This window comes from Rutidosis leptorrhynchoides, chromosome 3, assembly GCF_046630445.1.
Source record: "Rutidosis leptorrhynchoides isolate AG116_Rl617_1_P2 chromosome 3, CSIRO_AGI_Rlap_v1, whole genome shotgun sequence".
NCBI classification, from domain to species: Eukaryota; Viridiplantae; Streptophyta; class Magnoliopsida; order Asterales; family Asteraceae; genus Rutidosis; species Rutidosis leptorrhynchoides.
In genome coordinates, this window is record NC_092335.1 from 443,650,052 (window position 1) to 443,673,175 (window position 23,124).

General features: G+C 33.0%; 1 long non-coding RNA gene across 1 annotated transcript; it reads right to left on the reverse strand.

The window, feature by feature from the left end:
- Window positions 1-643: 643 nt before the first annotated feature.
- Window positions 644-1,626, reverse strand: LOC139902833 (uncharacterized). Its single transcript, XR_011777717.1, has 3 exons — window positions 1,519-1,626; window positions 820-920; window positions 644-727 (listed from the first exon to the last, which is right to left on the reverse strand). It is a non-coding gene; the product is annotated as an uncharacterized lncRNA (long non-coding RNA).
- Between the last annotated feature and the right edge of the window lie 21,498 nt (window positions 1,627-23,124).

Consider the following 23,124-nt stretch of genomic DNA (forward strand, 5'->3'; position numbering starts at 1 on the left):
TATACCCGTATTTAGATAAATCGATATCTTGCAACACGTTACTAAGAGCAAATGGATCAATGTGATCACTAGCTCCTTTTGACTTATTTCCATTAAACGCGTACACTGAACACTCGGTGGGGCCCGGTGGCGCCATTTCTTCACCGTTCATTGTTTCTCCTATAAATGTTATTTAAACAATAATATACCAAAACAATGAGTTAGTAAACAAACTTAACATAACAACCTACTTAATTCACGAGTGTTGTATAGCCTTCATTCTACCTGTAAGTCGGAAGTTTTGGCGCATATTGTACAATGTTCTGAGGCTGGAGTTATTATTCGGATTTAGCTTCTTCAAAATCATAAGAATTATTTCCGGTTTCACATTTTTCCTTGACAAATCGAGCACCAAACGAGTTTCGTTATCAGACAATCTCATTGCATATGGATGGCCCCTCATTTGTACTGCAGGTTCATGATTGTGTTCTTCGCATATCACCCTTAATTTCCATGAATCTAAACACTCGTAATATTCTCCTACCAATTCAAAGGGGCAATTAGTCTTTTTAGTCACCTTGGTAATATGTCTAATGGAGGCTTTATTTTTGTATATGCCACCACAATCACACTTTAATGTAACTCTATACGTGAACCCTCCATTGGATCTTTTAGTTACGATAATAAAGCCAAGAGAACGACCCACATTTTGCACCCAATCCATCAAATCTTGTTGAGACTTGAACACCTGAAATTAAATTTCTTTCGTTAAAAAACCGATAACGTTATTGGATGATTAACATTCAATGAAGTAGGGAGTAATAAGCTTAGATATTATACCCTCTCGGTAGAGAATACTGACGAGCCATTGCCACCTGGATTTCGTTCATTTATATCACCTTGGATCGAACTGTTTGTGTAAAAACTAGTAGCCATTTGCTCTGAAACGGAAAGGTGCTTATAACTTATAAATTAAAACTAAAAAACCTAAATTCAAATAAATAATTCAAATTTTATTAGAAATAAATATACTGCTTGTGTTTTTTAGCTTAGTTTCTGGAGAAAAGTTTGGTTATTTCAAATATCAAACTTTAGGAGACCGATACACCCGATCTCACGGTTGAAAGGCACCGCACGGTGTTCAATAATTGATTTCAAATTGTTTAAACTGAAAATTGAACCGAATCCAAACCGGAATAAAAAACGACTTTAAATTTGGTAATCAGCTTTGCTTTGCTACCGAAATTTTCAAAACCGAACCTAATAAACTGAAAAGCAAAACAATGAACGCCCCTAGGGACCGTGATACTGCTAGGTCTAGGCTCCACAAAGGCCCTTTGGTAAGCACACAATGAAAATTAACTTACATTCACCATAAAATGAGTTAGCTTCAGCTTTTAATTTTTAATTTTTAATTTTTGTGAAAACATAACAACAGCATTACCTATGGTTCAAGTGGCTAATCATATAATCTAAAAATACTAGCAGGTGATACAATTACAAACCCTAAACACTTAATAAAGCAAAAATAAGACTTACATTCTTAGACACAGCTGAGAGCAAACGCGTGTGTATAGCGATAAACAAAAGAGAAATTAGGGTTTCATAACAGCTACCAAGTGAATTTTGAAGTGACGCTGGTGAATTGAATAGAGTGCCGGTTGTCATTTCCAACAGTCTTTTCATTTTACCGCTTTATTTACGATGAAAATAGTTTATTTGATAAATTAATGATAAAATATTAAGCCGTTGGTTCCTTTGATTTACATCAAACGGGTGGTCCATTTATTTTCTTTGACGTATGGTCACTATTACTCCATCCGTCCCATATTAATATTACATAGTATACAGAAAGAAAAAAAAACACAGTTTAATAAAAGTATAACAGAAATTTACCTTATTATTCTTATTTATATATGGAAGTGGACTATTAATTTGAAACAAACCAAAATGGAATACTGAAGTATCAATATGGGACCGAGGGAGTATGATTTTAATTTTTCGGTCTGGTTTAACGTTAATAACTCTTATTGAGATGATGATCTACGAAAGGGTGACCGTAACAATGGCCGTTGGGTGGTTTTGTAGGGTTTATGTTCAAGGAACATACTTGTTACCGTAAGATGTTTTTGGAGTGATCGTAAGTCAAGTATCCAGAGAATGTTGTTTAATAAATGAGGTTATGGTTTGTATTTATAGCTAAACCCTAGACCTAGATATCCGTGAATAAAGTCTAGATCCTTCTTGACTAATTACCGTAAACACAATGGGATTATAATTAGGGAAGGATTACGAGTTAAATAATGATAAGATTGTTTTTGTGCGCTCAACACGTGATACGCACGAGTGCTTGGCGCAAGAGTACGTGTATCATTAAGTCCCCCAATTCGATGTGATGCATACGCCAATAACGCATGATATTGAACTCTAAAATATATTGAGCTAATCATATCCTTGATTAAAATTTCCTCAAATATACTCAGTTATATCTATTAATATTAAATGCTTAAGCTTACGCCATGAAATCAATTATCTGCTAATGATGACATTGGGAACAACCGAGTTACAAGTCATTGTTGCAGGCTGTCAAATCTATACTGTAGCACACCAAGGGTTTGCTATCTTGCACTATAATCCAAGCGGTTATGGGATTTTGCTATCGTGACCATCCCAGTCTTGGTGATGCAAATCCTTTGGGATAAAAATATGCTTATTTGTAGATATCAAGGTTGGAAAAGTCGCGAGTCGGTCGAGACTTTGAAACTACTAGTCGGGATCGAGTTGGACATGGAGTTAGCTCTTAGTAACATGTATATTTCAAACATAACCATCCCAAGATAGCCTAGTAGTTAGACCCCCTGAAAACTTTGCAAGAGGTCTCAGGTTCGAATCTTGGGGTGGCAAGGGAAATGTCGGAAACAAATGGTTGCGTACACTAGAGTATGGAGTCAGATTACTCGCCTTCCCGAGATAACCCGAACGGGGAAACCTTGCAACTTTATAAATGTTTCAAACATATGAATGGGGCACAAAATCTAAGTATAAATATATTAAAATTTTGACCTAACTCTGACCAACCTTGACTTTAACCGTTTAGTTTAATAAGTCATTTGTAGGAAAAACGGGACGGAACAATCACAAAACCGACTATTCGGCCGAGATGTTCACCATTTACAACTTTGGTAGAGATCGCAAAATGAGTTGGTTGTCTAACATGTGGAAAATAGCTGACCAGCTACCTTTTTTTTTTTTTTTTATCAATTTCCAAATTAATATAATATATTATCATTATATTTATATCAAGTACGATTACAAACTGTATAACTATATTCTACTTGGGTTTTCTTATATAAAAAACTAGTTTGGAGGTCGGTGCTTCGCTACGGAGACCAAATTCACATACACATATAATTTCAATACTTTTCTTAATCAATAATAAATAAACGGGTTATAAAATAAGGTAAATTATAAGTCGACTTCCAAAAATAGATACTGTAAAAATAATCATTACCTTTTGTATATAAGATAAAAATATAGGTAAAATGTAAGTGGTTAAGTGGTAAAGTAATTAAAAAGCATAATATAATGAATGTAATATTTTAAACTGTGTATTTTTACCTAAAGACTATTAATATTGGACCGAGGAGTAACATAAAACAATATTTTATAATACTTAAAAAAGTAAACAATTTTTCTATTTTGTATGTAATATTTGTATATGTTCGGTTTCATATTGGCCGGTGGTCTCCTTGGAAGCAATCTCTCAACCCGTCAAAGAGAGAGATGACTTTCTCTGCTTTTGTGAGTGTTTCACTTGGGGTTGAGAAACGACTTTTCTTTATTGAAGGATAAATGAAGGATTATCAACGTCTCACCTCTCCTATAACCCATACATGTGGGATTGAGTTTTGTTGTGTTGTTGTGTACACCAAAGTTTATATTTTAAAGAAAAATCAAAGAAATCATTTGTTCAATTACTCAACCAACGTTTTAACCTCCAAAACCCACCAATGGGCCTCTGGGCTGACCCGTCTACTAAAAACCCTAATCAGACTATATATTATACAAACAAAATCACTTTTCCATTAATTAACTTATTTCTCCAGTTTTCTTTCCCCCTTCTTTCATCCCATATACCACATTCTCCTTCTCATTCTTTTCTTGTTATTCTTTTACTTATCATCTACTAAATGTCTAATATCTAATATCTAATCTAATTAGGTAATTAAAATTAGCTCGTTATGAATACTTGAAATATTGAAGGTTTCTAGATCTGTTGTATAATCCTTTTAGCTACACGACTTCATTTTTCGTTTAAAAATTATGCTATGGTGTGTGTGTATATATATATATATATATATATATATATATATATATATATATATATATATATATATATAGTTTTTCGACTCAAATTTTTGTTTATATATCGATATACATAATATGTATATTTATAGTTGCAAAATACAGAGCAACTGTGTTTATCTATGGATTTATATTTTATACTCCATTGTGGCAAGAAAAAAAAATTTCAGAGCAACTGCGTTTATCTATGGATTTATATTTTATACTCCATTGTGGTAAGGGAAAACCCAAAAGATTTATATTTTATACTCCATTGTGGTAAGCGAAAAAAAAAAATTTTCAGAGCAACTTTGTTTATCTATGAATTTATATTTTTATACTCCATTGTGGTAAGGCAAAAAAAAAAAAAAAAAAAAAAATGGCTATAGTAGCTACAGTGGTTGCTACAGTAGCTACAGTGGTTGCTACAGTAGCTACAGTGATTTCAGCGAGGTGGCGTGGTATGATTGGTGAGTTTTGTCCATATTTAGTATATAGTATAATTGTTAATGACTTAATGGAGGTTGTAAGCATATATTCATTGCACTTTAGGCTTGTTATGTTTTAATTACGATGCAGGGCAGAGATTATGCTCATCACCAATACTTTGCAGAACATCATACAAATGTTTATAGTGATGTGGAGGTTGATAAAAAACTTGATACGTGTGATGGAAGTGAAAAAGCTTGATGTTAATGGCGCATCCGAGTTTTTCATAGAAAGGGTATAGTTAAACTGAGCTTATTGTTACAATATCTTGCTAAATCATGAGGTAAAGTAACTAATTTTTAACAAAAGCGAAAAGCGGTCAGTTAGTAGCCAACTTTTACGATCGTGTACTCCACGCTATCTGAACCCGTTGTTAAGTATACTTAGCTAAACCTTGCATTCAAGTAAATCCCAATTCACTAAAATGAATGTTGGATGACACTAAAATCACCAGCAAGTTTTCCGGTAAACTTTTCATCCTTTTAAAAAGTAAAAAAATTGATCATGGATCCTGTGGCAACCCGGAAATTTCCGACCAAATTTAAACTTGATCTTTATATGTTTCCGACACGATAAGCAAAGTCTGTAATGTTGGTCTCAAAAATTTTGAAACTATGTTCATATATTCAATTACCCTTTTGACTGTACTCGATGATTCACGAACATTTATGTGTATAGATATGTATATATTATATATAGTTATCTTAATTGGAAAACATTAACAAAGTATTAAATGTATAATACTTTACATGAACGTATTTGTCGACGGAATTAAAAGATAATATCAAATGATTGAATTATCAAGATACATTATGTTATGATTACGGGTCTCTGTTGAGAGGTCCACTTTGAATTAGAAAACCTCTTCTTTTTAACGATATTCGAAATAATTGATAAAGTGATTTACAAGTAAGATCAAATGTGTCAATTGATGAAGGTTAGACAAAAGTCAGTAACTGGATTTCATAATATTCGACTGATCTATTTTTCAATCGTATGAAAACGATTTCAAAAACTGAGTTATTGTAATCTGTTATTTATAAAGGTAAATTGATTATATAGAATTAGAAGAATTTAAGTAACGCTTTATATATATATATATATATATATATATATATATATATATATATATATATATATATATATATATATATATTGTTTCAAAAACGTAAACGTGATATGACATAGTAAATTCTATTATTTAAACGATTATATATAATAATCTTTGAAATATAATTAGTTTGAAAAGCTAAATATTATATTATTAGATAAATATTTCAAACATATATATAAATTTAATATTCTAAATGAAAATGTATATATATATATATATATATATATATATATATATATATATATATATATATATATATATATATATATATTAACTTAGTCATAAAACGTTTTGATTTAAACAAATATTATTAACTATGCTTTGATAAATAACGAGGCGTTGATTTATTGAAGCAAATGACCAAAACACTCAAATATTCAAGTTACATTTCGAGTGATATAGTTTATTGGCAATTTAAGTCTATTTATTAATAAAGGTACGTGTCGCGAGACGTAAAATACAAGTTTTCTTAGCATACGAAAGGACGTTCGAAAAACCGGAACCGGAACATAAGTCGAGCGTCAACGTACAAGTTATCAGAACTAAAATTACAAGTCACCTATACACGAGAATATAATATATATATATATATATATATATATATATATATAATTAATATAAATTATATATTATAAATATAATTATAATAATATGTCGACGAGGAAAATAACAAAACATGTGTGATCTGGCAGACCACCCCATGCGATCGCGTGTGAAATGGCCTGGAAAGCCATGCGATTGCATGGCCACTAGGGACATACCACACTATAAAAGCTCGATCATTTCTGCTCGTTACACACACACATACTACTCCCTCTGTAACATTATTATTATTTATTTATTTATTTATTATTATTATTATTATTATTATTATTAATATTAATATTATTATTAATCTTATTATTATTAGTAGTATTTGTATTATTATTAGTATTATACATAAAATACTACGACGAGGTTATGTCCAAACAATTCCAAAAATGGTTTTCGAGTGAGTCAAAGCTAAGGAAGTTATGGGTTATTGCTATGGAGGTTATGGGTATTACTCGGGGGTTTTGATCATGAATCTAAGGCTAACCTTTCATTTGTCATCTCCGTTGAGTCTACGTACTTTCCTGCAATATTGAATCACAATATTGATAAGCATTCATATCTTATCTTTTATATATTTTAATAGTGTATACATGTCTAGTGCTCGAGTATATATGTTTATGCGTGCTTGTATGCTTTAATTTTGTCGTTAGATAGTTTATGATGAATCACGAATTTGATACATATGTTATTGATAAAAGGTATATGATATGCATGTCGTTGGAAAGCTGTCAAAAAATTAATAACTTTTCATTTAGAAATCGTGTGTTTTCGAGGAACGAATTAAAAGTTATGGTCAACTGAATTATGATTAACATTTATTGAAATTGGTTTTGAATCTGCAATTGATATTTAAACAACTTGTTTATAAGATTGATAAATTGGAATTTCAAATATTACTAATCGAGTAAATGAATTTCTATATAAGGCACGTCTCGTCTTGTTGAACAATTGTCAAAGTTGACTGTCTTATCATGTTTTAAAGCTTTATAAACACTATAATCTGATTTTTCAAGTATTGGAAAACTATATGAAAATCATGTTCGATTGCCATGATAATTCTAATATAATATAGCTTCTGAAATAAATAATATTTTGAGTTTGATAAACTATAAATTCGTTCAATTATCAAGACTTATACTATGTTAATAAACATGTATATATTTAAAGATCATATTGGATCAGGTTGACTTTTGAGATGACTTTTATTAACTTTTGCATGTCGGTCTCGAGCATTCGGATTGTGATACACTATGACCCGACCTAGCTTGTTAGACATGTATTGACCAACATATGTTCTCTAGGTTGAGATCTACGGTTATTTTGCATTCCGAGTTTCGGTCAAATTTCGGTGAATGACCTTATGTGCTGCTAAGGTGAGTTTCATATGCTCCCTTTTTAATTGCTTTTGCAATCTATATTTTTTGGGGCTGAGAATACATGCAGTTTATTTTAAACGCAATGGATACAAGTACATACTAAATTCTACACCGAGTTCGAACCGAAAATCCCTTAGCTTTGGTAACTAGAAACTGCCGGTTATAAGAACTGGTGGGCGCGAGTAGTTATATATGGATCCATAGGGCTTGACATTCCAGTCTGTTCCAGGTATAGAAACCCTAGCCTGAACTATAAAATAGACGTATGCTATTTGAGTTTAGTACACGTTGGATTGCGTGTATTGTACATGTTGGTTGCATGTACTTATTATAACGTTAAAGTTTAGTTACCAGGGTGCTCAATTTCGTAGAATATTTTGATAAACGTTTCTGGATGAAACAACTAAAATCTTGTGATCCACCTTTATATACAGATTATGCGCAACATTAAAACTATGAACTCACCAACCTTTGTGTTGACACTTTTAAGCATGTTTATTCTCAGGTTCCTAGAAGTCTTTCGCTGTTTGCTTATACATTATACAAGCTATGTGCATGGAGTCATACATGCTTTATTCAAGAAAACGTTGCATTCACAAAATCATTACCATGTATCTTTTTTGGACTGCATTATCAATGGATGTAGTATTGTAAATTATTATTTACGGTGATTGTCTATATGTAGAAATCATCAAACGTCAAAAACCTTGGAATTTGATATTCAATTATGGTGTGCCTTTTTAAAAGAATGCAATGTTTACAAAACATATCATGTAGAGGTCAGTACCTCACTGTGAAATCGATGAATGATGTATTCGTCCAAATGGATTTGGACGGGTCATCACAGATCCTTATAAGGTGTGGCTATCCATTGAAGACTGTGAAGGAGTGCAAGATTAGGTTTTTCAAGTCGAGGTTGAATGGTCATTCAAACATCGAGTCCTATGGGAATAATATCACATCGTTTTTATTGTTCGACTTCCCGAAAAGTTGGAGTCAGCATGAATGTTGGGAGTTATTCGTACAATATGGATTAGTTCGAGATGTATACCTAGCTAGGAAAAGGTTATCGAGTGGGCAACATTTTAAATTTGTAAGGTTCGAAGGGGTTCGCGATACCGAGTGTTTTGCTAACGCTTTTGATGTGTAATTTCGTACTCTAAATTATTAGCTAAATACCTATCGATTATCACACAATACAGGCAACTATAACCAGTTCGTGTAGTAATTAAACAAGTATTTGACCAATTCGTTTCACTGAGAGCAGGCAATTGAAAACTTGAACTATTAATTATTCTAAGATTTAAAAAGGGAGTTTTGTTGTAAAACTAGTGAAACGCGAAAATAATTAAACTTAATTCAAGAAAAGACAAAGGTATCCACTTAGATTTAATTCCCTAGGCTAGGATTGCTCGTTTAAAACCGTTAATTAAACAATTATGATGTTGTGACACTGTATTTATCTGTCGATTCCTACATTTTAAGTCTAGCCACCTAAGTATAACTGTTGTTAACCTAGGGTTACTAACCAATTCACAATGCTATTACTCAAGATTATAGTCTAACTTAGGTTGGTTTGGTGTCCCTTACAACTTCACAATTATTGCAACTAGTTTCAAGCTCAACCACTACACGATTAATTTTATTATCGGTGTCCCTCATAAAATCTCACGTATTCCTAAATTATTCACGTTCAATAATCTAGTAAATAAAAGCTATTAATCAATTTAACTGTCGTTAGTTAATCAATAACTTCCGTGATCTAACAATCAATAAGCTTTAATAACGATGGATCTTAGTTAGACATAAAGTTGTGCAATTAAAATTAATTGTTTTTAACCAAAAGATCGCAATCCGTCACCTAGGTTCATGCATCTAAGTGGATACTAAGGATTTAGCTACTCGTGACAAAGCAAATAACAAATAAATAAGAAGAACAATTAAACATAATCATTAAATTGAATAAAGAACAAATCAATAAAAGTAATAAAAGTAATAAAAGTTAATTTAAAGATTAAACTAACCAAACTTGATGTACTAAGTTAAACCCTTGCAAAATAATGCAGAAAAGCTATAAAATTCGTAATAGTAGTTGCTGTGGAAGAAAATTCGTAAATAAAACTGCATAACCCTAAATTGGGGTAAAAATCGAGTATTTATAGAAGTAGGGAAAACAGCTGAAATCGACACCCATCGCGTATTGCGATGAGCCCATCGCGTATCGTGATGCACTAGGACGCGGTAAAGTTGCTTGAAACGCGACAAAATGCTCAGTTTGACCCCTTTTCCATATCGCGTTCTGATGCACTTCATCACGTATCACGACGACCAAAACGCGATAAACCTCATCCTGAAGCGATGGAAACTGATTTTTTTTCACCCGAAGCACGTTTATCTTCAACTCTAACTTCGTTTTGGCTATATCTTCAATAAAATCAACAATAATGAGCCAACGAACCATATCTTGACATTTTCTTCATTTTAAATTTAAATAACTCAATATTTTATTTGAAGTCTTCAAAATACTAACAAATGGAACAAGATAACGCCCAAAATATATGTATGAAAATGGCGTTATCAAAATCCCCCACACTTGAACCTTGCTTGTCCTCAAGCAAGTCAATCTCGAAACAATATTTGTACGTATAATCTTCAACAAAATTTCGCAAGATTCAAGCCTTCAAGTCAATCATCCACAAGATCTCGTACTCTTCATCTTTTCACGATTAAGCTTATTCTCTCACAAAACAATTTCTCACATTCCTGTCACTTATAAAACAACATACCAACCTTCAAACGCACCCCCTTCTTTCCCCCATTCTCATTCAAACACATTTCAAAAACAATATCCTAAATGGCCATTATCGCAAACAAATTTTCATAGAACATTTTTTCTAGGTCATGAATTGAGATGTAAAGACAATTGGGTTAAGAACTCAAACCTCACAAATTTCCACAACTTTTAATTCTCACTACAAACCTTTCATTCTCAAAGCCTAAATTCTTTTCACTTAGCTTCCCTAAAAAAATCACATTACTAGGCTTTCAATATCCTTCTTTTCTTTGCATCAATCAACCCTTAAGACTTAACTTTCCAATCTCAATAACTAATCACCAATAAACATTCAAATTCCTACACATCGTGTCAAAAGAAACACACATTTTCGGGTTGTTTCTACAACTGTGTTTATTTAATGAGGTAGGTATAACTTGGATAACAATTGGTGTGAAATGATTACAAATGGTAAAAACAATCTTACGTTATAAGGTTTAGTATTTGTAACATGACTCTTATTCGCATCAAGATAGCCTACTAACAATATTTAAGGCACTATTGCAAATACCAATACTTCACAATTTAATCAGAGATCCAGTTATAAATAGATTCATACCTGTGTTTATGTAGGGAAATCCATTTTAACTTTTTAATTCTCTTAATTCCATCTGACGCTGATAATTTCTAAATATGAAAGCTATCCACATACTGGTCACATCTCCCTTATCCAACGTACCCCGCAAAGGTAACTCTTCCTAAGGTCTAGCCCTACTAGGTATTTCCCACATCATGAGCCAAAGGTGATCACTGCTGCATAAGTATGAGACGAGTACTTACAACTAAAACTACCTAAAGATGATCACCTTGCCTTGAGATAGTAATGTCCTTGACCCGTGTAGCGAACCTTCAACCAACCGATCCCAAACCGGAAAAAGGTCTTAGGTGGTTAGGTGATCTAGCACCCCAAAGGATCTATCGGCTCGAGTCTTAGAAACTACTACTTAAGCTCGGATCTCATAAGCATTTTTTTTTAAACATACATCCTCTTTGAATGGTCTTCCTCGTCTTTAATTTGTGAATTTGTAAAACCCGCAATGTATGATGTAGCGGATGGATAATGATGAGATCGATGATGATGAATGATTTTCTTAGGAAGTCTTTAGCTCATGACATAAAGCAATACCATTCATACTATAGTCAGCAAGAGCCACCCCTTAAAGGGTCCATCGGAGTTAGAGATTTGTGATTTTTCCTCTTCAAGCTTGCATACCTAGCACTTATGAGTATAACACTTCTTTAAGAGAGTCAAAAAGCCATAAACATAAAATATGAAGCCATTTATATCCTAATCTCTAATTTAACTATTTTTCTCGCATTTTACCCTAAAGCCCTAAATACCGTTATTCTTGATTTCTTGACACAAATAAGTTGCATTGTCATCTTTGAAACAAATACTAAACTAGATAAAATAAGATTAAATTTTTAACATTTTTAACCAAATTTATCCAACATCTATCCCTTTTCAACTTTCACCTTTCACCTTTCATAAATTGTCTTTCCTCAAGCACTTATATACTCAAAATTCCTAAGTCATGGTCAAAAAGGTCCATTCATAATTAACAAACCACTAACAATTTGCTTAAACCTAATAAACCTCACCGGCCAAAACCAAAAATTCCAAATCAACCCCTAATCACTACGGGCGCTCTCATGGGTAAAACATCTCAATTACAACCTTAAAAAGTTTAAAAATTCTGACCACCTAGGCAATTAAAACATGCAAACATTTCAAAATCCGCGAGAATTTATCTCTCCCCCCACACTTAAGATCATGTAATGCCCTCATTTACATGAAATCAGATAAACAAAAATAAATTCGAGAGGACAAAATAGTGAAAAAGAAAAAAGAAAAGAAAACCCGGATTTTTAGATCCGTAGATCGCGGAAACACGGTGCACGATGGCGCTGAACTTACTGCCAGCATAAGAACATCGGCATCCACTCGATCACCAAAACATCATAATCAATGCCAGACTTTTGAAAAATTAAAGCATAACCACCGTGGAACCTGAAACGAGACATACATAACCACAACCATAACGAATGGGGTGGTACCACCACGGTACCGAAACGCCCCATTTAAAATCCAAAGTATTAAGTTTAACGACTAACAACTACAATCATCCTAATTAAGTTACAGTCATCCAAAATAAGAAAAACAAACAAACGGAATTATTAAAAAGTTTTGTTCACGTCACCACATGATCACCACCTCATCTAATCACCAAGGGTTATAACCTCCATAAGACCCATCATACGGCCCACCATATGGACCTCCACCACCTGACTGTCCTCCCTGGTTACCGTCATCATGCTGAGAACTAGACCCTGCTCCTCTTTGTCGGACCATATCCTCCCAAAATTCCTGAGCTGCCGTGCGATCATACACTCGATAAGGACCCGTCGACTCTGGGTTCCATGGAATACGAGTGCCATAAGGAGTAAAGATGGTATTAGGAGAATTGATCTCCATGTTGTGTCGATGCCAATCATTATGATACAAAACCTCACTGATGCCATACCCAATCTGACTTTCCGAGCGTGCTCGGGTCTCCTCATTATAAAGCTGCATGGTCCGCATCTGTTCCATTAAATCTCGGTTTGTAAAACGTTGACCCCCGACTCTTTGACCCGCATCTTGACCACCCTCGGCCATCTCTTCATCCTCCTCTTGTGCCCCCTGCGCATCTCGGGGACGACGACGACGAACTCGGAATGGAATAACCTGGCCGTGTTCAATAGATATTACTCTTGCCCCTCGAAAAACATTTTCCCCTAACACAACCGCTTCAGTAATAATTCGTTCCATATCCGATCTATCAATTTCAAAAACCGACGCAATCCTCGTGATAAAGTGACCACCTCTAATCGGGCTTCCCGCAGAACGAAGTCCACTACCCTGATGTTTTAAAAAATAAGCCACTCCATAAGCAACTGAAGTAGGTGTCTTGGTTCAGAATTGGTTCACATACCAAAGGTCCGGTAAAGATACCTTCTCGTTCCCACTTCTTCGATGTGTCATAGTATGCGAAACCATTCGTTGAATTGCACGAAGAGCTAGATCCATGATGTTAACGCAAGGACAGTTACTCGGGCTCCATTCAGAATCGGAAGCAATCTCCCCCCAAACTCTTGCTGCATCAAATTCACGAGGATCAATCATATCAATCACCCTTTCAGCACCCCAAAGATAATCTCGAAAACTAACTCGTGTGCGTTCTTCATCGGTATAAATTCCCAAACAAGTAGCCAACTGAAATAATGACATAGAGCGGTTAACCCCACCCAGTTGAAAAGTCATAAATGTTGGATCATCAACGTTTTCAGGGTGAAGGTTCATCGCATATGTAGCGTAAAATTCAATAACCAACTCCCGGTAAACTACTTCATGAATACCAAAGAAAGCAACCCAATCAGTATACACAGCACTTCGCCATTCCAACTGCAAATACCCCATAACTGTAGCATATAAACCTCCCCGTTGTAAAACATTCCAATCGATCACCCGATGTGGTTCAAATTCTTTCCGAATCAATTCTTGAACATCCGCCTTTCTTTGCTTAATAACCTCCGATCGACCATTAAACCTTAAATTCACATGTAATTCTGTTTGAGGAATTGGAGGTTGCGGTTGAACCTCCTGAGCTGCACCGGCTGCAGTACCGGAACTTGAAGCATCCCTAGCGTTACCACGTCCTCCTGTCTGAAGAAGAAACACAATGACAAACAAAAAAGATATATCCCAAAGGACATGTTAGTGTTAGCTATAACCTGCATTCTTCCAAAAATATACCTAAGGCACACAATGTCAATGGCCATTTAAAAACATGCCAAAAGCATAGATCATATAAGACTCCAACAACTATCATGCACTTATAACAAATTCCCAAGTTACATCATTAATCATCATGAAAATCTTCACAGTTATAAACAATTCAAAGCATGGATGTTAAATCGAGTCAATCATAAATCAATTCAAGAACCTCATCTTCTCAACGATATATGTAACTTTAACCAAATAAATTAACAATCAAAACATGTAGTCAAAGCATACATATCATCAGCACATGTTAAACATAATCCAAAAGTCAAACTGAGTCAAACCCAGTCAACCAAGTCAAAATCCCTAATTACACATGAACCCTTGAAGTAAAAATTAAAATCTAGACAATCAAATCATGAATTCATGGCAATTATACTCAACTAATATTCTTACAACATTCAAATCATATCAATTTAACTCACAAATTCAAAAACCCCAATTAATCATACCTAAGAACCCTAGAAATCAAAGAATGAAATTATAGAACAATAGGCATAAAAATTGAAGCAAGGACACGTTAAGCATACATAATCTTCAATAAAAATCGAAATATAACACATAAACACACCCCCACACTTGTTTTTCTCATAAACCCTAATGAAAATTGAAATTAAGCATGAGAAAATAAGCAAGAAGATGTTAAATCATACCCTAGCCATGTTGTTAGTGTTGATTAGATGAAGATTCGTGAGTAAATCGAAGGTTTAATTGATGGGTTATGGTGTATTGAGAGCAGAAAAATTGAGAGATATGAAAAGAATTAAGTGGTGGTGATGAATAAAGGCTGGGAAGAGCTCAAATAGCCCGACCTGCTGTCGCGTCGCGTTTCGCGACAGTACTGATTCCAACACGATCTCACAGGTTCAAACGCGACAACTTATGGGGTCCGGACTAATCAATCCATCGCGTTTTGGTGGTGTATGTCGTGTTACGCGATTTTTTTTCCAGGTTTTATATTGTTTTTGGATTTTTCTTTTTCTATCAAATAAAGCAAAAAATTCACACAAATTATCTAACAAAAAACAAAAAATACAAAACTCTACAAGAATTGATTTTTTTTAACGCTCAAGCATTTGATCGATAAATGGAAGCGGGAAGTGGTCCTTCCTAGTGGCGTCGTTCAAACGACGATAGTCTATACAAACTCTCCACCCCGTGACGGTTCGAGTAGGAACAAGTTCGTCCCTCTCATTGAGAACAAAAGTCGTGCCTCCCTTTTTGGGCACAACTTGAACAGGGCTTACCCACGGGCTGTCCGAGATGGGATAAATTAACCCGGCATCGAGCAATTTAACCACCTCTTTTTAACGACCTCTTTCATATTCGGGTTTATACGACGTTGCCTTTGTACCACGGGTTTAAAATCATCTTCCATTAGGATTCGATGAGTACAAAAGGCTGGATTGATTCCTGGTATGTTTGAGGTTTTCCAAGCTATTGCCCTTTTGTGGGATTTAAGAACGGAAACCAACCGACCCTTTTGGTCGCCGGTAAGTGTCGAAGAAATAATAACCAGCAATTGGGACGTACCTTGAAGATAAGCATATTCCATGTAAGGTGGAAGCTCCTTAAGCTCCAAGGTGGGCGGTTCTTCGAGAGATGTTTTAATACGGAATTCATTTTTCAACCGGATAGTTTCAAATGATTCCGATTCTTTAAGCTCATCTTCTTTAAGCAATTCCTCCAACTCAACTTCCGGGTCGAAGTCACCGTTGACTTCACCCATCATGATTACATCCGACGTGTCTACACTTAACAATTCCTGCAAATCATGCTCAACACAATTGTCAATAACATCAATAGAAAAACATTCATCATCGGTTGAAATAGGTGTCTCATGGATTTATTAATGTGACAAATCACCCTCTCATTCCCAACACCTAAGCTAAGTTGTTCTTTTTGAACATGGATGATAGCATCTACGGTGTTGAGGAATGGTCGACCTAAAATAATGGGCACCTTAGTGTCCTCTCTCATCTCTAAGATCACGAAATCAACTAGGAATACAAGTAACTCAACCTTTATCAATATGTCCTCGGCTATTCCAATGGGGGTATCAAAAGAGTGGTTCGCTAAGCGAATCCCCATTCTTGTAGGTTTCAAGTCTCCTAGGCCAAGTTTAAGATATAACGAATATGGCATAAGGTTAACACTAGCACCTAAGTCGGCAAGTGCATCGTACACTCCGAATTACCCATAACACAAGGGATAAGAAAACTACCCGGGTTTCCCAATTTTGGAGGCATCTTGCTCTTTTTCAAGATGGCCGAACATTCCTTATGGAGGAATGCGGCGGATACCTCATGGTACTTACCTTTCTTGGAAATTAGATATTTGAGAAACTTCCTATAGTTAGGCATCCCCTGGAGTACTTCCGCGAGTGGCATGTTCACGCTAATCTGTTAAATTTCTGATATTGACTAGCGAGCTTATCCTTCTTTAATGCTTTCGGGTAAGGAATTGGTGCTTTGTATTCCTTCAACGGCGGTGATTTAGTTATGATCTCCGGCGGATCATCTTCCTTTTCCTCTTCGTCAGGCGACTTTTCTAACTCGAGCTCTTCCTCCTTTTGCTCCTCATTAATAGGTGTGATGACCCGGGAATTTCCGACCAAATGTAAACTTAATCTTTATATGATTTTGACACGATAAGCAAAGTCTGTAATGTTGAGTCTAGAAAATTTTGAACTACTTCATATATTCAATTGACCTTCGACTATTCCCGACGATTCACGAACGATTGTGTGTAAATAAATGTGTAAATAAATATATATGATTTTTACATAACTATCATTATATATATATATATATATATATATATATATATATATATATATATATATATATATATATATATATATATATATATTGTAATATACATATATATAAGAGATATAAATATTATGTGTTGAAACTTTTAATATATATTTCTATTACGAAATAATATAATATAGTAAATGGATATATAATGGTTATGTATATAAAACATTAATAATGTATTCATATTTACTTGTAACTAATATGCAAACACAGTTACGTACTAATATAGGATTATGTAAATACTGAATATTCAGTATACGTTATTATTATTAATGTTATTAGTATATTATTAATATTTATAATGGTACTAGTATTATATTAATATCATTGTCAATGTTATTGTTAATATTACTATGAATATTATCATTAAGAATCATTATTATTAGTATTATTACTATTTATTTGTTATTCTTATTAATGAATTATTATTAATATTATTGTACTACTATTATTTTTTATTATGATTAATTATTAGAATTGCTGATATTTTTTTTATCATTTTTTTTATAAATGGAATTATTATTATTGCTTATATATTTATTATTAGTACTAATATTATTATTAATACATGTATATACATATATATTTATACAGATCCTAATCAGTTACATATACATATATAGTTACAAATTCTTATGCAAGTTAATTAAATCAGATTCAATTTTATATAAACCTAAATACAGGAAAACGTATTCTGTTGCCCATCATTTTCAAGCAGCAGATTAATTGATTTGTTGTCCCTAAGATAGTACCAATCCAAGATTCAATCACAGAATAAATCCAAATTCAGTTGGGTGTCTTTATCAGTTTTATTATTTTTTTTCTCCTCTTTTTCTTACCTGATTAATTCCCTGTCAACTTCAATTATGCCATAAAACGACCAACACCAGTTGTAATTGGTACCTAATGATATTACATTATCAAATATCAAACTCAAACACTCTTAACAGCTCCTAGATAATCGAATTAAATCAGAAAAGAGAAGAATAATAGGTAACTGCTCTGTTTTTACTCCATTTATTAAAAAGCTCGTTTATGTATCAATCTTCAAAATCTAAAAATGCCATTGTGTTAGGAATCCTTTATGTAATCTTTCTGCAAAATTTAAAGTTTCAATTCATCTTATTCATCAAGAATTTACAAGTAAAAGATTTCAAAAGAAAAAGTCAACTGTCTTGTTCAAAGTGAAATTCGAAATTTTTTTGATGTTTCTTGATCAATTGATGAATTGGAAAGTTTCTAGGAGTTATTTGAAACATAATTCGTTTTATAATTGTTGTATAAAACAGCCTTCAAATTGAATTCAATAATAAAGTTCCTCCGTAATTTTTTTTCTGTTCAGCGTATTTGTTTCAGTTAATTTTTCTGTTTTAAATAACTTAAACCACTAGTAAACATTTCGGTATGATTTACTAATCCTAAAACTGATTAAATAAAGTGTTAATCGTTGGGTGTTGATCTCTGGTCGAATTCAGTTAAAAATATTTGAAGAAGATGAACAAACAAAGTTTCGGGTTAAAAGAATTAGGGGTGGGAGTAAGTCAGATAAACGGAGACAGAGCAATGGTTAGGAGGAGTGTCGTGTGGGCGTGAGGTCTCGGGTTCGAGTCCCTACCTGGGCTGTTTTTTCTTAAAACTCTATGAGGTAGTTTATTTGTATTATTTTCATTATTATTATCATCATCATTTTTATTATTATTATTATTTATATTATTATTATTAGAATTATAATAATTATTATTATTATTATAAGATAAATATAATTATTAGTAACATTATTATTAATAATATTATTATTATCAAGTTATTATTACTAATACTAATATATGAAATACTATTATTATTATTACTTTAATATTCTTATATGACTACTATTATCAATAAATTTATGTTATCATTAATATGGTTAGGACTACTATTATTATTATACGGAAAGTATGTAAAAACTATTATTAGTTTCATTTATAAACATTAGTATTATTAACCTATTTATAACTAATATTATTGTTACTAAACTTTTCTTTTAAAACTGTTATTATTATTATTATGGTTATAAATACTATTATTACTAATATTATTATTTTTATCATTAGTAGAATCATAAATACTATTAACATTATCAGTGATATTAAAGTATTATCAATATTATCAATTTTACCATGTCAAATATCATAAAAGTATTATTGTAATTACTAGTTTTAATAACCAAATGTATATACATAAAAATATAATTGATATACATAACTTAACTATATTACTACTTTTATTTATTTTAAATATACAAAATGAATACATTTATGTAAATAATAAAATATATATATATAAATTATTAATATGAAAATTACATCACTAAAATATATATATATATATATATATATATATATATATATATATATATATATATATATATATATATATATATATATATATAATTGTACAATTACGATTATATGTTCTAATGAATATGCAAATGATCTAGGTTCGTGAATCCGAGGCCAACCTTATTTTTGTTCAATGTCGTTCTATGTATTTTTACTACAAAATACAGTACTGTGAGTTTCATTTGCTCCCTTTTTAAATGCTTTTGCAATATATATTTTTGGGACTGAGAATACATGCGCTGTTTTTATAAATGCTTTACGAAATAGACACAAGTAATCGAAACTACATTCTATGGTTGGATTATCTAATCGAATATACCCTTTTTATTAAGTCTCGTAATCTAAGAATTAGGGAACAGACACCCTAATTGACGCGAACTCTAAAGATAGATCTATCGGGCCCAACAAGCCCCATCCAAAGTACAGGATGCTTTAGTACTTCGAAATTTATATCATGTCCGAAGGAGGATCCCGGAATGATGGGGATATTCTTATATGTATATTGTGAATGTCGATTACCAGGTGTTCAATCCATATGAATGATATTTTTGTCTCTATGCATGGGACGTATGTTTATGAGAAATGGAAATATGAAATCTTGTGGTCTATTAAAATGATGGAAATGATTATTTATGTTAAACTAATGAACTCACCAACCTTTTGGTTGACACTTTAAAGCATGTCTATTCTCAGGTGTTAAAGAAATCTTCCGCTGTGTAATTGCTCATTTTAAAGATATTACTTGAAGTCATTCATGGCATATTTCGAAGAACGTTGCATTCGAGTCTTTGAGTTCATTAAGATTATTATTAAGTCAGATATAGTGGATTTATTATGAAATGATATGCATTTCGTCAACTGTAGATGTAATGAAAGTTTGTCTTTTAAAAACGAATGTAATGTTTGTAAAATGTATAATATAGAGGTCAAGTACCTCGCGATGTAATCAACTATTGTGAATCGTTTATAATCGATATAGACTTCGTCCAGATGGATTAGGACGGGTCCTTTCAGTTGGTATCAGAGCGGTGGTCTTAGCGAACCGGGTCTGCATTAGTGTGTCTAACTGATAAGTCGTTAGGATGCATTAGTGAGTCTGGACTTCGACCGTGTCTGCATGTTAAAAGTTTTACTTATCATTTCTAGTCGAAAATCATCTGCTTATCATCCTTAGGAAATTACCTGCTTATCATTTTTAGTCTAGACACGTCTTACTGCCTCTATTGCATAGACAGTGTATAGATAAATTCATATCTTAGCGTATCTGTTATTGTTACCTTTGCTTGACAGCTTCCGTGGATTCCTCCGTAACTTATGGGATCTTAGTGTTATATATGCATATGCAAATTATGTATTGCAGGGTACTAATCTACATCCTATAATCTATTTATTATCGAAAATCCTTCATCTGATCGTACGAGATGAATCCCTCAACCAGTTCGAGTCCCTCAGATTTCGATAGCTATTCCGATAGTTAGTCCCGCAGCTATTCTGACATGGATATTCACCTAAGCTCCGAAAGCAGCATCACCGGCATGAATCAACCAATCAGCCATTATCAATTCATCTGATGAGTTCGTAGTCGACTTAATCAATGGAGACGTACAGAAGGCAATCCCTTCCACCAACCGAATTCACCTCTTGACAATGAACCTGAAGCGTTTACCGGTGAACCTGTTCGAGACACCATTTTCAATCTCATTTCCAGGGTAACTCGGCAAGATTATATTATATCCACAATTCTGAACCTTATTCATCCGCTCGTTCCGACCGACAATCATCCTGGAGTAATAAGTCAACGAACTTCGCGCTTGAATAATCAATTCGGAGAATATGGTGCAAAATGTACCGGCTTCAGCAACATCACCGGTACCAACAGTACCATCAATAACAGCACCAGTACCATCAACAATCTATGCCTCAACATCTCATTCTGTACCTCAAGTATAATCATCGTGCTACGTATCGTTCTACATCGATTATCTTCGTTCGGCATGGCGATTATGTAATCACTAATGTTTTAGAGATTATATATATTCCTGTTCTAATGAAAAATTAAATGAGTTTAATATCTCATTAACTCATTAAATCCATGATTATATCCGAAGAAAATATATATGTATATATATTTTCATAAAGATTGTAATTAAAAATTCTTTCGTACAAACTGTTAATGGTGAAAATATTTTAACGGGTAGGTAATACCTGAGGAATATTTAGATTTCACATTAATAAGTTACACTATACATTCTTTGAATCTGATTCAACAGTCATTTACTATCCTATTTACAACCACAGATATACGAATCCGTTCACCACAGAATAACCATTTTCATTCAATTTCATATTTGGATTTTGACTTATCAGAATCAAACAAGTGGCATAATAAAGAAAACATTGGACAAAAATAAAATTTGTTAGAAACAAACAAATTAACTATGAGAAATTTGGTTAAGAATCCGCGCTAACAAAATCCTAGCTAACTGTTCCTAGCTAACTGTTAATTCCTTATTACATTTTATCTATCGCAATTTAATTATCGCAATTTACATTCTCGCACTTTTATTTATCGTCATTTAATTTCTGTTAGTTACTTTACGCACTTTATTTATCGTTATTTAATTTTCTGTTATTTATATTACACACTTTAAATATCGGGACACGTATACAAGGTTTTGACATATCATATCGACGCATCTATATATATTATTTGGAATCACCATAGACACTCTATACGCAGTAATGATCGAGTTCTCTATACAGGGTTGAGGTTGATTCTATAATAATATATATACTTTGAGTTGTGATCGAGTCTGAGACGTATACGGGTCACGACATGTATTAATTAATTCGAATATTATATATTAAACTATATATGAATGATTGCACTGTCAACTGTGGACTATCGACTGTGGACTAATAACATTGGACAATTAAAATGAATTAAAATATTGTTTATAACATATGAAACTAAACAATTCTTCAAGTTGCCACTTGATTTCGTCTTAAACATCATTTGTATCTTCACGATTACATTCTGCGTTCAAACCTTTTATAATTCTTGAAAACACCTCAATTGAAAGGATGAACCAACCGCACTCCATCTACGGAAGGAAAGATTTATGCATATAGTTATGCACCTGAGGAACTCTCGACAACTGATTAAAAGTTTAACACGTAGCCGCGTCAGATCCTTTGGCAATTAATAGCAAAAATAACTTTGCGCTCCCTTTTCAAAGTAGCAAATTTTGTCACAGCTTCAGCAAATCAACTTCGACTTTTCGTTCGAAACAACCTTATTATCACCTTGATTATTATGTATGTTCTTTTATTGTTACCGGGGAACCTTCCATATTTTACCATATTACT